This window comes from Hevea brasiliensis, chromosome 10 (genome assembly GCF_030052815.1).
Source record: "Hevea brasiliensis isolate MT/VB/25A 57/8 chromosome 10, ASM3005281v1, whole genome shotgun sequence".
Classification (NCBI taxonomy): Eukaryota; Viridiplantae; Streptophyta; class Magnoliopsida; order Malpighiales; family Euphorbiaceae; genus Hevea; species Hevea brasiliensis.
The window spans coordinates 18,700,272-18,724,290 of record NC_079502.1 but is presented as its reverse complement, the minus strand read 5'-3'; the positions used below and the strand labels follow the sequence as shown (position 1 = coordinate 18,724,290).

Below are 24,019 nucleotides of genomic sequence, written 5' to 3'. Positions count from 1 at the left end.
TGCACCTTTGAAAGGTGGCTGGTGCATTACATAGCCCAAATGGCATTCTTCTATAGGCGAAGGTTCCATATGGATAAGTGAAAATAGTTTTCTCTTGATCATTTGGATGGATAGGGATTTGGAAAAATCTCGAATACCCATATAAATAGCAAAAATAAGAATGCCTAGCAAGTCTTTCTAATATTTGATCAATCAAGGGAAGTGAAAAGTGATCTTTTCTAGTGGCATTATTCAATTTTCTATAATCTATGCACATTCGCTAACTAATCACTGTTTCGGTGGAAATTAATTCATTATTTTCATTTTCAACCACCGCCATTCCACCTTTTTTAGGGACAACATGCACTGGACTCTCCCATGTACTGTCTGAGATAGGATATATTATTCCTATATCAAGCAACTTTAAAATTTCCTTTTTGACCACTTCTTTCATATCTAGGTTCAACCTCCTCTGATGTTCAATAGATGTTTGCAATTTTCTTCCAAAATAATTCTATACATACAAAAATTTGGACTTATTCCCTTAATGTCATTTATTATGTATCCTAAAACCTTCCTATATTACCTCAACACTCTTAACAACTTATCAACCTCTAAAATGCTCAAACTTGTATTTACAATTACTGGATAAGTGTTATTGGGGCCAAGAAATTCATAACTGAGCTGAGAAGGAAGTTGCTTAAGTTCTACTAAGGTGCATTTTCTTCCTTGAATGATGGTTGCTTAGATTAAACTTTTCCCTCCTGTGTGAGTTGAAAAACTGATGCAGAAGTAAATAGTGGACTACCTTTCAAATGTTGGGCAAATGCAGCCACACTAGGATTATCATGATCTATGCTTCCTCCATGAACCAAGCAATTTTGAAGTGGATCTTTCGGATATCTCTTTCTGAAATATTCTTCAACAAGCTCATTAATGATATCAATTCTCAAACAAGTATCAGCTTTAGAATGATGCTTCTTCATGGTGTTGTTAATATTGAAAACCAATTGATCTTCACCAACTCTAAGGGTCAATTTTTCTCCCTTAACATCAATAAATGCTCTTGCTATAGCTAGAAAAAAGCTTTCCTAAAATAATTGGGATATTAGAATCCTCTTCCATGTCCAAAATGACAAAGTCAACAGGTATATAGAACTTTCTAACCTTTAAAGGCATATTCTCTAAAATCCCTATAGGATACTTAATTGATCTGTTAGCTAGCTGAAGAGAAATGTGGGTTGGTTTAAGATCTCCCATATTGAGCTTTTCATAGATGGAAAAGGGCATAAGGCTAACACTAGCCCCTAAATCACATAAAGCTTTTATAAAATATGATTCTCTAATATGGCATGGAATTGAAAAACTTTCGAGGTCTATGAGCTTGGGAGGAAGTTTCCTTTAGAGTATGGCACTACACTCTTCTGTCAAAGCTACAGTTTCATGGTTTTCAAGGCTCCTCTTATTTGAAAGTATTTCTTTCAAGAATTTTGCATAAGAGGGCATTTGGGAAAGAGCATCAATAAAAGGCACATTTATATATAGCTTCTTCAAAACCTCTAAGAACTTCCCAAGTTGCTTATCAAGCTTGGCTTTTTAAAATCTTTGTGGAAAGGGAAGTTGTGGCTTATAGGGCTCTGGAGATATATACTTCTCTTCTTTCTCTTCAACTTTCTCTTTACCTTTTTTTGCACTTTCTTTCTCACTTTCTTGTTTTTCACTCTCATCAATTTCTTTCTAATTTTCTCTCTTCTCACTTTTTTCACTCTTATCATTGTTTACAATGTTCCCACTCCTTAATGTGATAGCTTGACTCTGCTCTCTTAGGTTTTTAGGTTGACTTGGAAGTTTTCCAAAAGACTTGATACCTGAGGAAGATGCTTATTGTGAAATCTAGTTTTCCAGCATTCTGTTATGTGTTTGCATCTGTTCTAGCCTTGCTTTCATTTTTTTCATCTCTTCATCATGCTTATTTTAGTTGGCGAGAATCTATTATAACAAAGCTTCTATGGTAGAACCTTGCTCTTACTGTTTTAGTAGAGGATTCATGTTTCTCTGCTGCAAATTAGGCAATGGATGCTTATTTTGCAGATATGGAATTCCTTGTTGCTATTGTGGTTGAAAATTATGATTTGGGACTTGGTTTTATTGATTTCCCCATGAAAAGTTGGGATGATTCCCCCAAGCTGGATTATGTGTTTGAGAGTAAGGATTCCCCATCTATTTGTTTCCATAATTACCAACATATGTAGCCTGCTCTCCATATTATGCTCCATAGCTCATTGTTCCTTCTGCATAGGCAATCTGTTGTGAACTTCCAGATGATGATGATGAACTGACCAACATACTTAAATTTTCCATCTTCTTTGCTAAAACATTTGTAAGTGCATCAAACTTTGCATTAATCATGTTGAATGGATCAAGGTCATACATTCCAGTAGCTTGCCTCTTTTGGGTTGGAGCTAGTTCTCTTGGACTACTCCAAAGATAAGTATTCTTTGTAATTTTGTCTAATAGCTCATAAACTTCATCTTCTTGCTTCATAATATATTCTCCTTCTATTTGAGCATCAATAATCCCTCTAATTGCAGGAGTAACATTGGTGTAAAAATTATAGTTTATCATCAATTTTGGAATGGCATGATGTGGGCATTGTCTCTCTAACTCCCTCCATCTCATCTATGATTCATAGAGAATTTCATCTTCTCTTGGTCTGAAAGCTGTCATTTGATTCCTCAATTCTTGAGTTTTTTCAGGTGGAAAATATTGTGCAAGAAATGCATCAGTGAGTTGCTCCCAATTTGTAATAGAATTGTGGGGTAGATAATCAAGCCAATCTAATTCTCTATCCTTCAAAGAGAATGGAAATCGCTTCAATCTTGCTGCATCATCAAATACTCCAAGTTATTTTTGTATATCACAAATCATAGCAAACTTCTTAAGATGTGTGTGTGGATTTTCTAAAGGATGTCTCCAAAATTGAGAATTTTAAATCATTTGAAGTACCCCAAAATCCATCTTATAACTATTTACATCAATTCTTAGTCTTGCTATACTCTCTCTCAAATCATCAAAATGAGTTAATGCATGATCCATCATACTTCCCCTAGGCACATTAGCATTTATAACTTCTTCACCATGAGCTTCATTTTCATTATTTTGATTGTTTCCACCATTGCCACTAGTAATTCTAACTCTCTCATTAGCCATTTTTGCTTCAATTTCAGCTGCTCTCAAGGCTTCTTTCCTTTTTTTGGTTTTTTTCTTATTAGCTCTACAAAACTTCTCAATTTCAGGATTAAACAATAAGAATGTATCACTAGTGCTTCTAGCTCTTCTCATAAAAGATTAAGAGTATTTAAAAAAAACAAACAAACTTAAAATGAAAAATAACTAAAATGATCAAGAATTCAATCTTAAACAAACAACTCCCCGACAACGGTGCCAAAAACTTGATGTGGCCCAACCGCAAGTGCATAGGTCGTATAAATAGTATAGCAAAGATATTGTTCTCTTGAAGAGTTGTGTTAATGATTGAATTTTTTTTATAAAAATTGACTAATTTAGGCTAATTTTGTAAATCAAGTGAATGATCGATAGAATTAAGGGTGTAAAATATATTTATTCAAAATCAAAAATCTAATTATCAATATAAATGATTCAACTAAAGCAGCAGTAAATAAAATGAGCAAATAGAAATATGGCAAGCAATTAAATTCAATTAACAATTAACAATACTAAAAAGGCCGATTATGGAGTTTGAGGATTCATATTCAAGCTATTTTGAGATTTTTAAATTAGTTATCCAATCTTATGGAAATTATGGGTTTTAAGGAGATTAATTCTTAAATCCTTTGAATACCCTTTCGAGTGAGACAAAGAGTGCCTTAATTAACTTAATCTTTCTTTCGTGGAGTTAAAATTAATCAAGACCTATTGGGTTCCTTAATTAATCTGTAAATCCTTTTAATCCTTAGTCTATTTCTAGATCTAAGTTAATTAAGTCTAATTTCTTGATTATCTATCACAAGGTTTTCTCCTTTTGGTGCTTCAACCATGGATTAAGAATAATACTTAATGGGATCCTACACTAAGCATGTAATTAGGCACACAAGAAATGGATAAAACCTCATAAAAATCACAAAATATGGATTACCCTATCAAAATCCACAAAATATCTTAAATATTGCATCCCAACTCCAGAATCTATTAAAAACTACTCACTGCCCATAATTATTACAAGAGATTCTAAGTAACTATGGAAATATAACTTGAAAATATACTAAGAACTAAGAAATCCAATACAAGAAAGGTAGAAAATGGTGAAAAAAAGAAGAAGAATCCAAATCTAATCCAAAAATGGGGAGTGACCACCCCCCCCCCCCCTTACTCTATTTTCTGACGTTTTCTCTGCCTCTCTCCACTTTTCTTCCTCTTTCTCGCCAAAATGAGATAAGGACACTATTTATATTTTTCTGATAAATAACCCTAAAATGGTGTGTTTGAGGAAGGGTTTCACGTGTAAAAATTCTTCTGCCAGCTCATTATGAATAATTGCACAAGTTGTGCAAGCTTCCTATGCAGATTCTGAGCAAATTTGGTGGTTCCAGGTGCTTCCCATGATTCTGCACAAGTTATGCGCACTGGTTGTACAGATTTTTCATGCTTTGGAGTCCTCCATGAAAGTGCGTAAGCTATGCAGCTGGTTGTGCAAGTTTCGGCAGGTTTGGGTGCTCCTTCCGTGATGCTACATAAGTGAAGCGTGAGACTACATAAATTATACAGTAAGTTATATAGTTTTCAGCCACTTTGATTACTGCTTTTTGTGCAGTTGCACAAGCAAGGCATGAGACTATATAAGTTATGCAGCAAGTCATGCAGGTCTCCGTGAAGCTGCATAAGCGAGAAGTGAATCTGCATAAGTATGCAGCAAATCATGCAGCTTTCAGCAGGTTTAAAAATTGCTTCTTCTTTCTGTGCAGAAACTGCACAACTTGTGTAGCAAGTTATACAGACTCTGGCAATTTTGCATTCTTCAACCTTCAAGCTTTATTTTGACATTTTTTGCTGTGAGAATCACTATTCACTAGCACAATTACTTTTTAGTCCCTTAAAAATACCATTTTACCTACAAAACAAAGCAAATTACAAATTAATCCAAAAATTGATAATTATGAAAAAAATTTTAAATAACTAACAAAATTAGATAAAAGTGACTAACAAATAAATGAAATGGCCATGAAATCTAACGTAAATGACTATGCAAAATACATGTATCAGACATCACGAATTTGATCCTATAATAATTATGATCAATTAATGACATATATATAACAATTTATGAAAAAAAAAAAACATATTTGCAATAGAACTAATATAACATATATATTTCTATTGAATGTTAGAGTCAACCAAATCTGCACCCTTCTTATGAGTTTCAAAGAATATAGTTCCCAGATCTAGTGGATTGCCATCCTTGCCTCCCTTTTTAAAATACAATATTGTTACACAATAGCATAATATATTTAATTTCTAAGATATCAAAGCATGAAAATTTTCACTAATATTATCAAGTCATAGATAATTTGTCTGTAGGGTTTGCTACCAGTACGATGAAGCATATTTAAATTTTTCCTATTCCCAAAATTTCGAACGCTTGTTTCCTTCATTAACAAGGCATTTCAAAACATTATATCAACCTATTTTAAAGAATAATAAAACTGAAGATAAGTATACTTATATTTAATTTATATAATTTCTAATATTAGTGAAATAAAATGTCATACCTTAATTTTTGTAGTGCAAAAATGGTTTTTAACTAACCAGTCCCAATCTTCTTGTGCAAAAATGGTTTTTAACTAACCAGTCCCAATCTTCTTGATGCATCCCTTGAGGAACATTTTTGCAACATCTCTAGAAAAGAACCATAAGGCTTTATATTGTGGTGTTTCAAATCTTCTCTTCAATTATTCCACAAATAATTCATATGTTTTAAAGTCTTTTCCTGATATAGCTTAATATCAACATTCTTAAATTTCTCCTACAAAATGAATTAAAATAAATGAATAAATACAAATTAAATTAATCAAAATTTTTATTGAAAGTAACGGTATTTTGACTAAATCCCACATATGATTCTTTGTATCTTCTCCAATTTGCTTCCATAAGCACACTCTTATTAGAAAAATGTTCAGGTCATGCACTATTTTGCCCAAGTGTCTTGACCATTCTGCATGATTTTCTCTAACAACTCAATTATTATAAAAAACCACATCTAGTTTTGTTAGTAGTATGCCCTAGAGCATATCATTTAGTATGTATCTTGTACATATTTTTAATAATAAAAGGCATTTCCACTTTTCCGTTTACATAATATATTTATGTGTAATAGAAAAGGTCCATTGATATTTTGTTAGAAATATTATTCTTAAGTTGTTAAGAATATGAGTGACAATATTTCTAGCACAAAGTATCATAAATAGGTTCACAATCGAGGATACTTCATAATAAGGACATGACTTATCCAGAAAGATTGTATTCATGTTTGTTCCCAAGTTATTTATATGAGATATAAATAAGATGGAATGGTGAGTCTCATGCCATATAACAAACATGATAGGCACTTATAAATGATAAGTAGGCCGAACCAGTGACACTTATGACAAGCACATGGAGTTTACTCTTGTCAATGTTTTGTCATAAATCATATCAGTGCATATAATCTTTAGACCTGAGATAGCACAGATTATCTTGTATATAGGTAGTTTGAGTTTGATCTGCTTTCATACTTGTACTATGTATGGGTATATGGGCATGTGTTGGCTCTGCTAGTTATATATGGAGGTAGGTGTTGATCAAGATGGAATCTGCCTCTAAGTAAATAGAGTTAAAATCCTATGTTCATTTAATTGTTCTTGATGTTTCAAGTTCTGGCCAGACAGATAGATTTATTCGTAAAAGAGTTTCGATTATAAAAATCTTTTAATCAAGAACTGGAATTAAAAGAGAACATAATATTCATAGCAAATGGAGTTTGACATAAACCATGACTCCAGATTGAGTTGGGATTTTGTAACAGAGAGATTCTAGTGCATGGTAACATATGATTATAGGTTCATTTAAGGTAAATCTTATTACTAATTGGGTGGCCATGGCATGCTATGCTAGGTGTTAACCATGGTCTATGAGGTTCATAAAATGATTTAGAGAAATCATTTATGGTAAGAAAGAGTTCTGATGATATTAAGAGTTGATATCATGTCTCATTGCCAATTAGTGATGAGCCTAGTAAGTCACACACATACACAAGTTATCACCTATTTAAATATGATTTAATTAATTAATTAAAGAGTTTAATTGATTAATTAAATAGATTTGGTTTACAATTAAATTGCAAAGTCCCTAGCATGACTTGAAACCAAATCTAGATTATTGGATGTGTAGTATAAATTAAATTTATATTTAAAGTGTTTAAATATGAATTTAATTGATGAGAAATTAATTAATAGAGATTAATTAATTAATTTATATTTGATATAAATTAATTAGAAGAAGAAAATAATTATTTTGGGTTAAGAACTCAAAATTAAGACATAGGGGCATTTTGGTCATTTCATTACAGGACACGTGGCACCATGAGATGGTGACACATGGCATAACACATAAGCTTACAAATATTTTTAATCATGTAAGATGATTAAAATCAAGATTAAATATAGGTTTGACACTTGGCACAATGTAATTGGGTCACTTAAACCTAGAGCTAATCAAAAGGTGACATGTGGCTAGGGTTTAATGTGTTAACGTAGCTATTTAAGTGGGGTTATGAAAAGAAAACATAACCAGCAGCCTCTCCTCTCAATTGTCACGCCACTTTGAGCCTCTCCAGCTATTTCTCTTCATCTCTCATCAATTCAAAGAGATTAGCCACCAATCTCTTGAATTAAGAACACTAGAAATTGTTTCTAGTGTCCTGTTTACATCTCTAATCTCTTAAAAGGCAGAACTTGAATTTCTAATTAATAGAAAAGGCTTTTCAACCTGTTCTAGGGCTGCCATAGGTGTTCTTGGTGTGGACAAGCTAGAGGGACAACATCCGGTGTCCTCAAGACGATCTCAAAGGCGCAGACACTGCAGACATCAAGAGGTTAGTGTAATCGTTCTTGATTTAATCTAGGGTTCTAAAATTAATCTGATTAATTTTAAAATCTTAAATGGCAAATACAGATCCAAAAAACATATTAAAAGAGTTTTAATATGTTGTTTATCATTGAAATCAAATAGATAAAAATAAATCTTGCATGGTGCTTGTGACCCTAGGTGAAAATTTTTGAATTCAATGGTATAATATTGTGTTTTTCACGCTTCCGTTCCTTCAAGTTTCTCTCTATCCTTCAATGCTACTGTAACATCCTCACTTTATCTAATCCGTACATTCTACTATTTCGGTGACCAATGTCGGTTCGAGCAGCTAGAATATTCGAAATCACAATTAGACTAGAATGAGGAGTTATAAATGAACCAAATAATGATAAGAGAAATTAAGGAAAATATTTAGAAACGAAATGCACTAAGGTTAAATGAGCCGTAGTCCCAGTGATGAGTGACCCTAACGGGAAGTGCCGGTGAAGGCCATTAGCAACCCCAGACCCGGGAAAAATACCATGAAATAATTTTTGGGATTTTAGGGAAGGATTATTGGCGTTTCAATGATAATAAAATGCTAAGAAAACTCAAAGAAATTTTATCAATCGGTACACACAATTTTAGCTCGTTAAGCCAAATGAAGGGCATTTTGCTCATTTCGTCTTCAGAGGTGATTTTTGACCAACTTGTCCAATTAAGTAAATAAATTATATGACATAAAATATAAATTAATGTTGATGAAAATTTAATTTGAAGTGAGTAGAAATGAAAGAAAAAAGAAAAATGAATAAAATGCCTAATTATGACATCATAATGATGTCATTTCAAACCCTCCCACCAATCACCATTTAGCAAGTCTTCTTAAAACAAATAAAAGAGATAAGAATTAAGAAAAAAAAATCAGAATTGTCTTTCTTCTTCAGCTGGCTGAACCAGCTCCATGGTGTTCCACCATTGCCATCTCAACAAAGCTTCAAATCCCACCTCAAATCACCATAAAATCCTACCTTGTCTTCACTAAATTTGATCATTATACCTTTTGTAAACTTGAGACAGCAAAAGGGAAAGGAAACAAAGAGGTTTTATAAGTGTGAGAAACTCTTCAACTAAGGTTAGTGCCCAATTTATTCTCTCTCTCACTCAACTCATGTTTAAGGACATGATATAAGTTAAAATTATAATTTTAATGCATGAATTGAACTTTGAGAATTTGTGGACTTGAGAAAAATTAGGGTTCTGCTCATGTGTTGGTGAATGGAAGTTCTAATGTCAATTAGTGACCATTTCACTATGTTTGATGAGGAACTGAAGTGAATTGTGGCTTTGGATTTGAGGTTGGGTATGTTACCTCATAGGACCTGTAGGGTTGGATGTGAGTCCAGTAGGTTTGGGTAGATCTAAATGGAGTTGTGTAGGTTCAATTGGTACAAGGCCAATTGGGCATGAAACTAGACACATAATGCCACAACTTTGATGAAGAAAACCTTGCCTAGAAAACCAACTCAAGTAGACCTAAAAACTACCCCAATCCGAGTGACCAACATGTTGTCCCTGGAAAATGACCAGATGCACAGTGTTTGTTCAAATGGTCATAACTCAGTGCAAAAAAGTCCAATTGACCTGAAATTTATATCAATGAAAAGCTTAGATAATTTAGAACAACTTTCATGAAGAACACCAAACCAAATTCTGACCATAACCCATCTGAATTGCTAACCAAAGTCAGGGTATCAAAATATAAAGGAACAACTTTGACTAAGAACATTTAGCAAAAATTCTCATTGTAGAATTGCCTAAAGGAACAGTGAACTCTAGCACCCAAAACTGAAATTTTTGATTTATTTCCTATTTGTTTTAAGTATTGATTGACAACCAATGCTAACACTTTTGTGAACTAAAATGTGGTAATTTCATGTGGTTAGAACTCAAGTAACTATTATGTATAAGAAATTCAATATTTTTACTCGAATAGTAAAATAAATAGTAACTTTACATGTTAAACATAAATATTCAATTAAGAGCTTTGTAATATACCCTAGTAGACCTAGTAAGATTGGTTTGGATAGGTTGGCATGCCAATAGGGTTTTGATAGTAGTACTACATATGGCATCATGTCATTCAGTGATTTATGGCTTATGTGGCCATTTCATGATTTTATGGATTTTAGCCATTGTGACACTATTGTGATACTTGGCCTCGTGCCTAATATTTATTACAGCTTATTAGTTGTTTTGTTGCACACCGGGAGACACAATGTGACCAATGGTGTGATGGCCTGAGGTACTTGGTACCCAGTGCCAGTTTACCCGTTTATCCAGTCCAGCTGACTAATATAGGTTACTTGGGCAATCAAAATAAATCTTATCAAAATTTAATTAAATAATTAACATAAAAAGTATCAAATTACTGTAAATAATTGCCAGAAACTCGTTCTGCATAAAATGTCATTATACACATTGCATGTTTACCTCTTTTTAGTTATTTTTGTTTTATTATTGGCACTACTAAGCAATATTGCTTAGCCCGTTGCTTTTGCTACGTGTAGGTACAGGAGATACGGAGCGTGAACCCAGTAAACCCCAGACTGGGTGAGAGTCAGATCTGCCAGTGTACTGTGTCACCTCTCATCTGCAGTGTATTTTGGTAGGGCACTAGGATTCTCTTTTGTATTTTTGTAAATTGTATTTTGTATTTAGATCTTCATGTCATCATGTAAATTATAAACACTTGTATTATTTTGTACTATAAATTAATGAAATTAAGTATTATCTTCATAAATTTTGAGTTCGAATTGAATTATATATGATATGAATTGAATGAATGAAAATTATTAAGAAATTGTTGAGAAATGTTGAGATCATATTGATTATTTGGAGTTGAGAATGATTAGAAAAATATTTGGAAGTATTTTCCACAGGTTACGAAGAACTGTTTTCTCCATATGAAAAATCGCTTGGTTCAGAAAATCTTAAGCAAAGATTTCTCCATATTTATTTGAGTTACATCATTTATTGAAATCTTAAATTTATTTGAGTGCACTCTGCCGGATTTTCTGAAAAATCTTTGGAACCTCAAATAAATTTAAGATTTCAATAAATGATGTAACTGATATCAATTTCATAAGTTTCATTTAGTGTCCCATAAATAAATAAGTTTTGAAATAATAAATATCAATGAGTTAAGATCTAGTGTTCTGGCATACTGCGTGGCATATCTTGCTCAGCTACACTGCAGACGAGTAAGGGGTGTCACATTTAGTGGTATCAGAGCATCAGTTTAGGCACTTCTGGGTCTAGATCGAGTGCATACCATTGCATTGTATTTATAAATGTTAAGGTGACACTGATGCAGATCTATTGTTTTTGGTTCTTTTGATTAGGATATGGATCCTGCTTCTCAAAAAGTAGTTGATGAAGAGGTGGAGAGTCATGCTCCTCCTAGGGCTAAATCAGGAGGCAAGGGAGAACCTGCTCCACTAGCAGCTGAGGCACCTGCCTAGTTTGCGTTATTCTAGCAAATGACTGAATTTTACTAACAAATGATGGGGGCAATTCCACCACCACAACCACAGCCATAACCTCCGCCACCACTATAAAAGTCCTATATGGAAAAGCTACAAAAACATGTGGCTGTAGATTTCTTTGGGAAGAAGTAGGATGACCCCATGACAGCTGAAAATTGGCTTGATAGAACTGGAAGAGTGCTGAAACAGCTTCACTGTACCCCAGAGCAGAACCTGGAGGGTGTTGTGTCCCTGCTTCAAGATGATGCATATTAGTGGTGGGACACAGTATCCAGTGAGGTGCAGCCAGATCAAATCACCTGGGATTTCTTCCTCATAGAGTTCAGGAAGAAGTATGTCAGTAAGGTGTACCTGGAAGAGAGAAGAAGAGAATTTATCAGTCTAAGGCAGAGGCAGCTATCAATGGCAGAATATGAGCGTGAATTTGTTAGACTAAGCCGGTATGGGAGGAAGATAGTCCCTACAGAGGCTGAGAGGTGCAGAAGGTTTGAAGAAGGGCTAAATGACAATATTAAGGTCATGATAACAGCATTGGAGAAAGAGTCAGAATAAATGAGCATAATAGAAGGGAAAGACAGTAGAAGAGGGGTCCAAGTCAGTCCAGTTCATCCTTTGCTCCCAACAAGAAGTTTAAGGGTTTTCCTGCTCAAAGTTAGAGTCAGCCTTAAGGTCAGGGTCAGTCCCAAGGGCCCAGACCATAGTTCACACCTAGGAGAGGCCAGTCCACACCATCAGTGGGCAGCTCTCTAAGGACGGTGTTCAGGGGACCAGCCCTAGCATCTTCTGCCTGTTCATACTACCAGAAGTGGCATAAGGGGGAGTGTTGGAGAGTGACTGGTGCTTGCTTACGGTGTGGGTCTACAAAACATCAGATCAAAAATTGTCCGAAGAGGACTGCTACAGCTGCCCCAGCACAAGCAGATAGGCTTGCCCCTACACCTCAAAGGGGTAGAAGGCTCGGTAAATCTGAGGTAGCTGGTCCATCACAAAGGCCTGCATCTGAGTTAAACGAGAAGCCAGAGGCCAGAGTACCTACCAGAGCTTATGCCATGAGAGCCCAGGAGGAGCAAGATGCCCCAGATGTCATCAGGGGTACGTTCTTCCTCTACACTTTGCCTGTGCATGCATTGGTGGATCCAGGATCTACCCATTCATATATCTACATTAAGCTACCCGTAGAGAGGGGAGTCCCAGTAGAGGAGAGTGACTAAGATATTCTGGTCACTAATCCACTAGGCCACAGTGTGGTAGTGAATAAGGTGTATAAAGGTTGCCCGTTGAGAATTCAGGGGTATGAATTCGCAGCAGACCTAATTAAATTGCCCTTCCACGAGTTTGACGTGATTTTAGGAATGGACTGGTTGTCACGTCTTCAGGCAATAGTTGATTATAAACTGAAGAGGATTTCCTTGAAAACTCCTGAGGGTAATGAGATTTTAGTTGTGGGAGAATGGACAGATTTCTTGTCCAATGTCATCTCAGCCACAGTTGCAAGAAGATTAATGAGAAAAGGTTGAGAAGCCTACCTAGCACACATGGTTGATACTAGGCAAGCGAAGCTTGACCTGCGTGATGTACCTACAGTAAGAGACTTTCTAGATGTGTTTCCTAAAGAATTGCCTGGGTTACCACCAGAAAGAGAAGTTGAATTTGCTATTGAAGTAATGCCGGGTACAGCACCAATTTCTATTGCGCCTTATAGGATGGCACCCACTAAATTGAAGGAGCTGAAAATCCAGTTATAGGAGTTACTGGACAAGGGATTCATACCCCCCAGTGTGTCACCATGGGGAGCTCCGGTGGTGTTTGTGAAGAAGAAGGATGGGACCTTAAGATTGTGCATTGATTATCGGCAGTTGAATAAAGTAATTGTGAAGAATAAATATCCGTTGCCCAGAATTGATGATCTGTTTAATCAGTTGAAGGGAGCCGGTGTATTTTCAAAAATTGATCTCAGATCAGGGTATCATCAACTAAGGGCAAAGGATGCAGATGTGTCTCAAATTGCATTCAGAACCTGATATGGGCATTATGAGTTTCTGCTGATGCTGTTTGGATTAACAAATGCACCAGCAGCATTCATGGGCCTTATGAACCGTATCTTTCATCCATATCTAGATCAGTTCATAGTGGTCTTCATTGATGACATTCTGGTGTATTCCAAGACCAGGGAAGAACACGATGAACATTTGAGGATTGATCTGCAAACCCTGTGAGAAAAGAAGCTGTATGCTAAGCTGTCCAAGTGTGACTTCTGGATGAGTGAGATCTCCGTCCTTGGCTGAGGGGATTAGAGTGGATCCTAAGAAGATCGAAGCAGTGATGGAATGGAAGCCTCCCAGAAACATAACTGAGTTCAGAAGTTTCTTGGGGCTAGTTGGGTATTATAGAAGATTTGTGAAGGGGTTCTCTCTGATAGCTACTCCAATGACCAAGTTATTACACAAGAATGTGAAATTTGACTGGAACGATAAGTGTCAAGCCAGTTTTAAGAGGCTGAAGGCTACATTGATAGAGGCTGTAACACCCCTCACCCTTCTATGGTGTAGTCGAGCGAGGCGTGCTAAACGGCATGCCGGAGCACCTCGTCTATGATTATTTCATTTTCTGAACTCAATTTGATTTAAGAAGTCTTTTATGTAAAGTTCATATCATATTGGTTCTATTTTCATACTTTACTAAAATCAGTATTTCAAAAATGGTAATAAAAATCTGGCAAGGTGTTGTCTGTATTTCAGACAAACTGTCCTTCTAAACCTATTAAAAACAGTTCAATATGATAATCTCAATCTTCCAACTAATTTTTCAACCTCAAAATTTCTTAGTTTCAAAATACAATCCATCATAATTTACATTCATCCAAACACTCTCCATAGGAGTTTAATAAGTACAAATTATTACAAACCTTAAAGTTTTATAATATACAAATAACATAACAAAGTGTCAAAATACAATTGATAGTCATTGCATAAGATCCTAAGTCCTACCATGTATGCAGTGTAGTGTAGATGACTCTCGACTCCTGTGCAGATTTGATGTCTCACCCGGTCATAGGTCTACTGGGCTCCCCAGCTGTGTTTCCAATACCTACGCGTAGCAAAAGCAACGCACTAAGCAATTCTGCTTAGTGGTGCCAAATATAAAGAAATATACACTAAAATAAAATAAATGAATTGTTTATGAATTTATGACATCGATATTCTTTGCAGTTACTATTTATATTTTTATTTGCTAATATTTCAATTTTTGCTAATTTTGGTGGTGTTATATGTCAGTAGACTGGATTTAGCTATTTGAATTTAATAGTGCTTAAATTAACTGCCCGTGTAGCCTATACACTGACTAGACTAGATAAATGGATATACTAGCACTGGGCACCTAGTACCTCGGGCCGTCACACCATCGGTCACAAAGTGTCTCCTGGTGTGCAAACAGTGTGGCTAAAAAGCCATATAGTCAATCCGGCGATAAGCCAAGTATAATAACACAATCCGTATAGCTGTAGGCTATTAAAGTCACAGTGCGGCATAATATGCCGTAAAAACACAGTATGGCATAAAGCCATTTACGAAATAGCTGTTAGAATCCTATTGGCATGCCAACCTATCCAAACTAGCCAACTAGGCAAACTAGGGCACATTACAAATTAATTGTTTAATTCTTTATTTTTATTTTTTTTTTAGTTTACTAGTTATCATGTAATTCACAAGTTAATGTAAAGGTTGACCATTTTAGGTAATATGGATAAGTTGATTCTAGCATCAACATGTCACAAATTATAATTCAATATGCTGCCAATATAGTGCAATTTACCCTTTTCACAAGTTGGCATTCATTGCCAAATTACTTCAAGCATCATTGTATGTAAATGTCAAATTTTCAGTTTTAGTGTGCTAGATTGGTCTAGCTTAATATCCTATTTCTCTTAGTTTTAGCTTCTGGTCAAAGAAGCAAAATTGTAGCTCTATGTCTTATTGAAATTTTGGCATAAATTTCAGGTCATTCTGAGTTGTATAGACCAAGATATGGTCAATTTACTAAAGCTAGACAGATTGCATCTTTAGTGCAAAATTTGGTCAATTTTAGGTCACATTCAGTTCTGGCAGTTTTGGTACCTGAACTTGGGTAAGCAATTTGACTTCGTTCTAGCCATTTCTGGGCTTTGGTGTCTTCATAAGAATTGTATCTCTATGTCTAAGCTCTCCATGATAAAAATTTCAAGTCATTTGGACCTGTTTTGAGTGAGTTATGGTCATCTTAGTGACTACTATTCATATGGCCAAAAATTTGGGCCTGCACTTACCAATTCTAGATTAGGTCATTTTTAAGGTCAGTTTCTAGGCAGAATTTTGGCAACATTTCTACATGAAAATTGGCCTATTTTGTGTCTAGTTTCACCTCCCGTTGGCCTCATACCAATTGGGATCACCAATTGTCACTTATGGTTCAATTTACCTACTGCCTTCACAACACAAAATCTACACACAAAGAACACTTCCAAATGACACTTCTTCTGCTCCCAAAACTACAAATATGCATTCATAATACTTCTATACCATTCATCATATCTCAATCATGTCATTTGGGCAGAATATACAAGTGTTTCATGTATATTATACAACCCTAATTTGCAAAGTTAAATTCAACATAATATATCATGAAAACACTTGATTATAAAATATACCTCCCAACCATTACTTCACATACACTGTCCTCAATTTATCTTCACCATAATTCATCAAGAAAATTCATGAAACCAAACACTAATTCATGAATTTAAAGGCTGCTAAAAGTGGCAGTTTGCTAAGATATACAAATTACTTTCCAAACCCTCAAATTCAAGTGCTCGATGTACATATACATGAAAACTAAATTACTACAACATTAAAATGACTAAATCAACATTTTTTTCCATCCATTAGAGGTAAGAAAAACTCAAGCAACATAGGTTCTCATGGCTGCCAAAATTGAACAACACCATAACTCAATAAATTCTACCATTCTCTTTACCATTCAACTCACCTCAACCTAAACATGAAGTTTACTAAAGCAAGGGAGGGGATTTGGACACTTACCTCAACTTAACCTTGATAAAACCTTGGAATTTACTCTACTTTTTGCTGCCTAAAGGTTTCCCAAGATGTGTAGATCAACTTTAATGAATAACAATTACAGAAATTATGGCTTGATGATGGAGAGAGAAAGCTTCAATGTGTGCATCCATGGAGGTTTTGGTTTGGGAGCTCCATTTCGGCAAGAAGAAGAATGAAGAAGAAGAAGACCAAGTTAGTGGGATCTGTTGTCCCAAAGCCCTATATAGGTGTCCCAAATTAGGAGTTAGTGGAGCACTTAGGTTAGTTTTATTGTTTATTTATTCAAAGTTTCATAATTTGGATTTTAAGCCCCATTTCTTTCACCATTCATATAATGTACCTCATTTTAATTTTTCATGACATTTCCAAAGTGCAATATCATTTATTTTTAATGGACATTGAGGTCAAAAGGGAACTCTAGGTGTCAAATGACCAAAATGCCCTTCTTCGGGTTGTATTCTCGATTTTTCGGTAACATCGATTTTTGTCTGTTTCTCAATTTTTCATTTTTCTTTGTACTAATTTATTCATTTTTCTTTGATATTTATAGTATCAATTACATTTCAATAGACCTTTAATTATGTTCCAAAATATAATTTCGAGGGTTCCCTGCAGTCCTGGGGTCAGTAATTGCCTTCGCCGTAACATCCCGGTGCGGTCACCCATCGCTACAGTGCCGACTCGTTTAACTTAGTTTCATTTTCTCTCTTTTATTTTTCTTTAATTTTTCTTGTATTTTTTTATTTATTTCATCAATATATGTCTGTTCACTATTACTGAAGTGTAGTTCCAGACATCCTTACTTGCCTGGACTGATATTAGGTCACTGGAGCAATAGAATATACAGAATTGGTACAGGGAAGATGTTACAGAGGCACCAGTGTTAACACAGCCAGTGTCGGGAAAGGACTTCGTGGTCTATAGTGATGCCTCACATAATGGGTTAGGATGTGTTCTCATGCAAGAGGGGAAAATGGTCGCCTATGCTTCCAGACAGTTAAGGCCACATGAACAGAACTACCCTACTCATGATCTAGAGCTAACAGCAATTATCTTCGCACTAAATATATGGAGGCATTATTTGTATGGTGAAAAGTGCTACATCTATACAGACCACAAAAGTTTAAAATACTTGCCAACCCGGAAGGAGTTCAATCTTAGACAGCGGCGATGGATTGAGTTCCTAAAGGACTATGATTGTGTGATAGACTACCATCCTAGGAAGGCAAATATAGTTGCTAATGCCTTGAGCAAAAAGTCTATCACAGCTTTAAGATCACTAAATGCTCGTCTATCTTTAGCTCAAGATGGAGCTATTTTAGCTGAGTTACATGTGAGGCCAAACCTGCTATAGCAGATACAAGATGGGCACAAGGCAGATGAAAAATTAATGGCTATTATGGGTAAAATCTCAAAGGGGAAGGAAACTGATTTTGAGGTGAAAGCAGATGGATTTCTATACTACAAAGAAAGAGTGTGTGTACCAGATAGGATTTGAAGACTAGTATTATGAAAGAAACACACACCAGTGTTTATGCTATGTACCCGGGAAGCACAAAAATGTATAATAATCTGAAGCCTCATTTTTGGTGGCCTGGTATGAAGAAGGATATAGCTGACTATGTTACTAGGTGCTTGACATGTTAGCAAGTTAAAGAAGAATATCAAGTTCCATCAGGATTGCTACAGCCTATAAGCATACTTAAATGGAAATGGGACTCGGTCACTATGGATTTTGTCAGTGGTCTACCTTTCACCCAAAAAAAGCATGATGCAATGTGGGTGATAGTAGATAGATTGATGAAGTTAGCATATTTTCTGCTAGTTAGGACTGACTACTCACTGGAGAAGTTAGCAGAGTTGTATATCAGTGAGATAGTTAGACTGCATTGAATCCCACTTTCCATCATATCTGATCGAGACCCAAAGTTTACATCGAGATTTTGGAAGAAGTTACAAAAAGCCTTGGGCACACAACTCCACTTTAGCACGGCTTTTCATTCTCAGATGGATGGACAGTCGGAATGAGTAATTCAGGTAAACCTAAAAACTAATTGAACTCTTACCAATAATAAATTGAAATGATGGTAATAACATGAATTATGTTATAGGTCCTTGAGGATATGCTGAGGAGTTGTGTCATTGAGTTTTAGGGGAGTTGGGATAGATACCTCCCACTGGCAGAATTTGCATATAACAATAGCTATCAAGCTAGCATTCAAATGGCTCCATATGAAGCACTGCATGGGAGGAAGTGTAGAACCCTAGTGTGTTGGACTGAATTGGGCAAAGATAAGATGGTAGGACCAGACCTGGTGAAACAGACTAAGGAGAAAGTAAAGTTAGTCAAAGCTAACTTGAAGGTTGCCTCAGATAGATAAAAATCTTATGCCGACTTGAAGAGAAAAGAGAAAAAGTATGCAGTTGGCGATAAAGTGTTTCTTAAAGTCTCATATTTGAAGAAGGTACTGAGGTTTGGAAGAACGGGTAAGTTAAGTCCTAGGTTCATTGGCCCATATGAAGTCATTGAACGTGTGGGACCAGTGGCCTATCAGCTAGCTTTACCGCCAAAGCTGGATAAGATTCATAATGTGTTTCATGTGTCTATGCTAAGAAGATACCACTCAGACCCTTCACATGTCATTTCCATGGAAGAGATTGAAATTCAACCAGACTTGACACATGCAGAAGAACCCATACAGATCCTGGCTCGAGAAGTGAAGGAACTGAGAAATAAACAAATTTCACAAGTAAAAGTGCTTTAGAGGCACTATAATACCGAGGAGGCAACTTGGGAAAGTGAAGAGACGATGAGGCAGTAATTCCCACAACTGTTTGCATCAGGTAAATTTCGAGGTCGAAATTTTTATTTGAGGAGAAGAGCTGTAACATCCTCACTTTAGCTAATCCATACGTTCTACTATTCCGGTGACCAATGTCGATCTGGGCAGCTAGAATATTTAGAATCATAATTAAACTAGAGTGAGGATTTATAAATAAACCAAATAATAATAAGAAAAATTAAGGAAAATTTTTAGAAATGAAATGCACTAAGGTTAAATGAGCCATAGTCCCAGCGATGAGTGACCTTAACGGGAAGTGATGGTGAAGGCTGTTAGCAACCCTAGACCCAGGGAAAACTCCATGAAATAATTTTTGGGATTTTAGGGAAGGATTATTGGGGTTTCAATGATAATAAAATGCTAAGAAAACACAAAGAAAATTTAAGCAATCAGTACACACAATTTTAGCTCGTTAAGCCAAATAGAGGGCATTTTGGTCATTTCGTCTTCAAAGATGATTTTTGACCAATTAGTCCAATTAAGTATATAAATTATATGACATAAAATATGAATTAATGTTAATGAAAATTTAATTTGAAGTAAGTAGAAATGAAAGAAAAAAAGAAAAATGAATAAAATGCCTAATTATGACATCATAATGACGTCATTTAAAACCCTCTCACCAATCACCATTTAGCAAGTCTTATTAAAACAAATAAAAGAGATAAGAATTAAGAAAAAAAAATCAGAATTGTCTTTCTTCTTCAGCTGGCCGAACCAGCTCCATGGTGTTCCACCATTGCCATCTCAACAAAGCTTCAAATCCCACCTTAAATCACCATAAAACCCTATCTTGTCTTCACTAAATTTGATCTTTATACCTTTTGTAAACTTGAGGCAGCAAAGAGGAAAGGAAACAAAGAGGTTTTGCAAGTGTGAGAAATTCTTCAACTAAGATTAGTGCCCAATTTATTCTCTCTCTCACTCAATTCATGTTTAAGGACATGATATAAGTTGAAATTATAAGTTTAATGCATGAATTGAACTTTGAGAATTTGGGGACTTGAGAAAAATTAGGGTTTTGCTCATGTGTTGGTGAATGAAAGTCCTAATGGTCAATTAGTGACTATTTGGCTATGTTTGATGAGGAATTGAAGTGAATTGTGGCTTTGGATTTGAGGTTGGATATGCTGCCTCATAGGATCTGCAGGGCTGGATGTGAGTCTAGGAGGTTTGGGCAGATATAATTGGAGTTGTGCAGGTTCAATTGGTGGAAGGCCATGGGCATGAAACTAGACACATAATTCCATAACTTTGATGAAGAAACCTTGCCCAAAAAATCAACTTAAGTTGACCTAAAAACTACCCTAATCCGGGTGACCAACATGCTGTCCCTGGAAAATGACCAAATGAACAATGTTTGTTAAAATAGTCATAACTTAGTGTAGAAAAATCTAATTGACCTGAAATTTATATCAATGAAAAGCTTAGACAATTTAGAACAACTTTCATGAAGAACACCAAACCAAATTCTGAACATAACCCATCTGAATTGCTAACCAAAGTCAGGGTATCAAAACTGCCAAAACCATTTCTGCCCAGAAATTCTAGGGAGAAACCAATCCGGCCAGCCTTAAAGAAATTAACATAACTTGAGCTAGAAAACTCCAAATAGAGTGATTCAAAAACAGAATTAAAGAAGACATATAAAGGAACAACTTTGACTGAGAACATTTGGCAAAATTCTCATTGTAGAATTGCCTAAAGGAACACTCTAGCACCCAAAACTAAAATTTTTGATTTATTTCCTATTAGTTTTAAGTATTGATTGGCAACCAATGCCAACACTTCTATGAACCAAAATGTGGTAATTTCATGTGGCTAGAACTCATGTAACTATTACGTATAAAAAAGTCAATTTTTGACTTGAATAGTAAAATAAATAGTAACCTTACATGTTAAACACAAATATTCAATTAAGAGCTTTGCAATATGCCCTAGTAGACCTAGTAAGATTGGTTTGGATAGGATGGCATGCCAAAAGGGTTCTGATAGCAGTACTGCATATGGCATCATGCCATTCTGTGATTTATGGCTTATGTAGCCATTTTGTAATTTTATGACTTTTAGCCATTGTGACACTATTGTGATACTTGGCCGCGTGCTTAATATTTATTACAGCTTATTAGCTATTCTGTTGTACACCGAGAGACACAATATGACTGATGGTGAAACGGCCTGAGGTACTTGGTACCCAGTGTCAATTTACCCATTTATCCAGTCTAGTCGACTAGTATAGGTTACTTTGGAAATCAAAATAAATCTTACCAAATTTTAATTAAATAATTAACATAAAAAGTATCAGATTACTACAAATAATTGCCAGAAAACTCGGTTTGCATAAAATGTCAGCATACACTTTGCATGTTTATTTCTTTTTAGTTATTTTTGTTTTATTATTGGCACCGCTAAGCAGTATTGCTTAGCTTGTTACTTTTGCCACGTGTAGGTACAAGAGATACGGAGCATGAGCCCAGTAGACCCCAGACTGGGTGAGAGTTAGATTTGCCAATGTACTGTGTCACCTTTCATCTGCAGTGTAGTTTGGTCGGGCATTAGGATTGTCTTTTGTATTTTGTATTTAGATCTTCATGTCATTATATAAATTATAAACACTTGTATTATTTTGCACTGTAAATTAATGAAATTAAGTATTATCTTCATAAATTTTGAGTTCGAATTGAATTATATATGATATGAATTGAATGAATGAAAATTGTTGAGAAATTATTGAGAAATGTTGAGATGATGTTGATTATTTGAAGTTGAGAATGATTGGAAAAATATTTGGAAGTATTTTTCACAGGTTTTGAAGAACTGTTTTCTCCATTTTTTGCTGGCACTCTGCCGGATTTTCTGAAAAATCTCTGGAACCTCAAATAAATTTAAGATTTCAATAAATGATATAACTGACATCAATTTCATAAGTTTCATTTAGTGACCCATAAATAAATAAGTTTTGAAATAATAAATATCAATGAGTTAAGATCTGGTGTTCCGGCACACTGCGTGGCATATCTTGCTCGGCTACACTGTAGACGGGTAAGGGGTGTCACAGCTACAACCTTTTTACCCTTGTTCATCACTTTTGTTTTTCTCTTCTGTTGCATAGTGGCAATATGTAAAAAAAAAATTGCTAGAACTTTTTTGATAATATAGAAATAATATATCAATAATAAATAAATATAATGAAAATAAATTATTAATAATGTAAGATGATAATAATTATTTGAACATTCGTTTTCTTTTTCCTGCAGTGGACTCTCTTCTCCACTATCTCAAAATCTTGAATAGAAGTGTTATTATTTTGACATTACCTTGTTGTATTATGTTACATAGCATCAAAATCTATCAACCTTAAGAATAAAAGTAAATTATTAGTGTAAACTAAATTCATACCCTAAGTGAAATAGAAAAATAGGAATTAAACCTTCACACACTTGTTTAAGTATTTGTTCTTGTATTCCATTATTGTTTAGGATCAATATTTTGAAATAGAGAAATGTCATCATGTAGCTCTAATGGACTATGTGCAATCGATGAAGTTTGATTTTGTATGGATGTCACAGGGAAAAATGATCTTGATCGATGTCCATCTCCCCTTGCCCTTCCTAATGCACCAGGTGGTATGAATGAATTCTTCACTATATTTGTCCTAGGTCCTTTCTTTTTTTATGAACCCCTTCCTAGCATCATGTACCTAGAATATTAGCACATCAAATATGTAAGTGACAATTCTTTTTATTTTTTTTTTAACCAACAAAATATATCATGACATAAATAAATATGGAAAAAAGACAATGAAATGTAAAACTATGTTGAATAACTTAATTACACATATATATCCAAAATAAAATAAGTATATACTATGAAGTTTATTTCTAAAAGAAATATTAGACATTAGCATTCAAATAATAAAAATTAAATAAAATTCATAATCCATGTTTTCTTTTCTTTTTTTTGTGTTGAAGATATATCAACTATTTGTGGCTCTATATCCATCTTCTTCCAACTAATTTCATCATTTGCATTAATTGTAGTCATTTCCATGTATTCAGGACTAATAGATTCATCATGTTAATATGCTTCACCTAATCGATTCAAATCAATAGGCTCAATGTCTTCTTCTAATTGCATGTCATAAGAATCTCGTGGATGTGCCTTTATAACACAATGCCTACCTTTGTGAATATTGTCTGGGATATAAAAGACTTGTGATGTTTGGTTGGCCAATATGAAATGTTCATTTGATTTCAAAGTTCATCTACAACTAACACTAACAGCCCCATATTTATCAATTTTAACCTCCCTGACTCGATCATAAACATCCCACCAATTGCAACAAAATAACACCACACGGCTTCCTCCAAGATATTGCAATTGAATAATCTCAGTTAAAACACCGTAGTATTCTAGGTTGTCAACTTCATCACCA

At 34.9% G+C, this 24,019-nt stretch overlaps 1 non-coding gene across 1 annotated transcript; it reads left to right on the top strand.

Moving 5' to 3' along the window:
• The first annotated feature begins 2,614 nt into the window (after window positions 1-2,614).
• On the top strand, window positions 2,615-2,721 carry LOC131170032 (small nucleolar RNA R71). The gene has a single exon (XR_009140975.1). It is a non-coding gene; the product is annotated as a small nucleolar RNA R71 (small nucleolar RNA).
• The last annotated feature ends 21,298 nt before the right edge of the window (window positions 2,722-24,019 follow it).